Source organism: Cloeon dipterum, chromosome 4, assembly GCF_949628265.1.
Source record: "Cloeon dipterum chromosome 4, ieCloDipt1.1, whole genome shotgun sequence".
NCBI classification, from domain to species: domain Eukaryota; kingdom Metazoa; phylum Arthropoda; class Insecta; order Ephemeroptera; family Baetidae; genus Cloeon; species Cloeon dipterum.
In genome coordinates this window covers 6,088,353-6,091,893 of record NC_088789.1, presented here as the reverse complement: position 1 = coordinate 6,091,893, position 3,541 = coordinate 6,088,353, and the positions used below count along the sequence as shown (strand labels likewise).

The 3,541-nt window shown below is 37.6% G+C and overlaps 1 non-coding gene across 1 annotated transcript; it reads right to left on the bottom strand.

Moving 5' to 3' along the window:
- Nucleotides 1–3,262: 3,262 nt before the first annotated feature.
- TRNAV-AAC (transfer RNA valine (anticodon AAC)) lies at nt 3,263–3,335 on the bottom strand. Its single transcript has one exon. It is a non-coding gene; the product is annotated as a tRNA-Val (tRNA).
- Nucleotides 3,336–3,541: the final 206 nt, after the last annotated feature.

Here is a 3,541-nt window from a genome sequence, read left to right as displayed (position 1 = left end):
TTAAAAAATTGGTTCCCTATTCAAAACTTAGTAAATATTGATGCCATTATTTATTTTCGAAAATTTTTATTAGTCTCTTGGAAATGATTAGAGTATTTTCCTCAGGATATTTGTAGTTTTTTTACCATATGTTTTCTAGAAAAGAATTTGGCATCATTTGGGCACTGTGTGTTTAAAAATCAAGGGGAAAACTTATTTTTAGAATTAATAATTTATTTATGATGCATTAAAAGAATGAAAATGAATACCCAAAGATTGTACTATATATATATAGGTCAAATGATTGTAAGGTCAATAAGAGAACTAATAAACGTTCCAAAAGATCAAGAAAAGAATAGGTTTATAGCATTAAATTATTTGCAAATTTTTAATTCCTTCTAACTCTCTAAAAACAATCGATAAAATTTCCTTTTTTAACATTACATCAAAAGGCATTCAATTCATAATTTTCCTTTTGGAAATTTCATAGCATCCGAAACTTAATCGATTCAGGCCGGAAATGAATTTTGAAGAAGAGTAAATACAAATATTGATATAAGTAACTTGTCTGATTATCATGTCATGGATTGATTTGGTTGCTGGGAAATGTATTTTGAGGCGTGCAGCGAAAATGCAGTAACGAAACCGCGAGCAACGTGTAATTTGCTGATAAATACAGAGGTTAACACGACTTCGCGTGACGCCTACACTCTCCCATCCTTTTAAATTGCCATATATAATAACAATAATGATAATCGCAATAATAAAACGCGACACACAAGAGCGCGCGCATTCTCATTTCCAGTGGCGTAAAAGAAACGCGCGCGTATATCCGCTAGCTGCAGTGTGAGTGTGTGTGTATTGTTTCGCGGGAGCAAAAATATTCTCATCAGCAGATAGAAGAGGAATTAGCAATTCCAATACAGTGCCTGCGTTCCAAATTATACAACGAGACGGGCTGCGCGGAATTATCTTTTTGTTTTGACTCCGTCATCAGTTTGTACACACGCTTATAAGATTTTTCTTTCCTTTCCTGCTCGTTAGAATTTCAAATCGGGAGCTTAATAAAATAATAATAATTTAATATCGCCCGTTTTATATTTTCGAAAGGTCGTGAGAGTGGCCCGTTTTCTTTTAGCCAGCCAGCCAGCCGCAGCTCTGAGGACGAATTAAGATGATTAATGGCGAGTGATGCAGCCATTAAAGCAGCGTGACGACGACTCTTTTTAATTTGGAGTTCATTTAACCCGTCTCTCCCGCCCGCGCGCTCTTTCGCCTGTCGTCAATTTCATGGTCTCTTGCCAAAGAAAATGTTTTATTTTGCGATATCGCGCTGCTGCACGTGTAATTTTCTCTCGCGGCTCACAGCTAAACACTGTTTGTTCTTCCTGACACTGCGTTATAAATAAGTTAGAACCTTTTTGTAGGATTTGATTGCAATCTCTCGTTGCTGCTTTAGTTCCCCGCAAACTGTAATTATTCTAAAAATAACTATTTTTGAAGGAGCTAACCTCATTTGATAATCAGCAAAAGTCTTCACCAGCATCTTGATAAAATGTGTACTGCATTAAAATTAAAAAATAACAAATACATTGATTCCAGTCTTTATGCATAAATTTGTCCGAAAGATAGGAATCATATTTGTGATATTAAATAGGTATCCAACTCACGGGGTGGCGGGGTTGTTTATTTGATACACAGTTTGCCAATTTTTTAGCAAAACTGCTGACTTGATTTTGTATCAATACTGACCATCATAACATATCGCTAATGGTTCAATCATAAATTATTAATTCCATCTTTTTAAATGGAAACCCCGTTTGTAAACTGATTAAAACAGTCTCGATATGATTTTGTTGACCTCAAAATTAAAGAAAAGTAGCGAATTGCTCTACTCTTTTGTGTATAGCTGGTATTTACGACACTCCTGCTTTGAGCAAGTTAAATTGGAAACATATAGACTCTCTGTGATAATAGGCACGTCATACAAAGAGACATGCTTGACCCGGCTATCATCATGTTATTTTTAAACTCTGAAAGTACCAAATTGATGCAACTAACGATAACATTGCATTTGTAAGTTTTGTGATGAGTATATTGAGATTTATTTTAAAATGTGATAAAAGAGAGAGCCCAAGAAAGCAAATATGATATCCAAGAGTTGAGTTTTGCACACTGCGTGTTTAATAAAACCTATCATGATCATTAAAGCACAATTACTTCGTGTGTGTGTGTGGGGGGGGGGGGGAGCTCTCTTATCGGAAGATTATACTCAAAAGCAAAGACTTTGCATTGCGGTACAATAAGAAAGAAGCTACTAGACGTATCTTGCGAAGCGCAATCGTCACGCGGCTGGTTAAAGTGGCGTTTTAGACTACAATTTAAATTGCAACTTCTATTTCTCTCATGAGGACTCTTATGCAATTTTTTATTTAAACAGTCCTAGCGCAAAAAGAAATTTTGAAAAGTTGGAGGTCAAAGAACCGTGTCAAGAGGTGCTGAGGCGAACTTATGAGAGAGCGACGAAACTGCTGGTTATTTCGCTTGAAATACCAGCAGCAGCAGCAGCCAAAATATTGAGTGGTTGAATTCGATGCTTATCAGCAGCAAAAAGCAAGCACACACGTAAATAATAATATACATGCAGGCAGCATAAAAAGCAGGCGCATTGTTGGCGGCGCGATCAGCGTAACAATCGCGCTATCTCGCTGCTGAGAAATTTACACGAATTATGAGCCCTGAGCCGAACCGCAAGCACCTCAATTTTATCTCTGAAATGCGAGATTTTCGCGCAGTAGTTGCACAAATCGCACTCGGCGATAGTTACAGAATCACAGCCTGTTCCGTCTGTTTGAATTAATCATCAAATTCATGTATCTGCGCGGACGCATTCACGTTTAACCTCGTGCGTTGTCTGACCTTTCGCGCTCTTTGCCATACCATATACACCTCGAGAGATGTTCACCGCCTGATAAATTTATTCCAATCCACTCCTGGCGTTTCCAAACTCGCTTATCTCCCGATATAACCTGCAGATATTATGTTTCAACAGCATTTCTTAATTATACATAAACTTTAATTGCATTATTTTGCCTCAAACTTCTAACTAAATAAATAATCTTGAAATAAATAAAAATACAGCTATTTTTACTCGTTTGTAATGGAAATCGCGGATATTGAAAAATAATATTGTATAAGGATATAGGAAGAAATTCCAAATTTGAAAGGAAATAAATATACGATGAAATTTATTTTGATTCAAAATTTTAAACCGGTTCAAAAATGTACCTACCAGGGATCGAACCTGGGACCTTCCGCGTGTTAGGCGGATGTGATAACCGCTACACCATAGGTACTGTGCGACCGATTTGAAAAAGAAGTTGGTGGCGAGCGTGAAAGTGGCCGCACCTAACCTACTTGCGGCCGCGGTGCTCGATTAGTGCCAGGCCATAAAATTCGCAGAGGTGTGGCCCCGTGTACGCGCATTAATTATACTTCTATACGTATACGCGTGGTGCGCGGTGTTAACATGCAAAAGCAAGCAGCCCGCTCTGCAACAAGC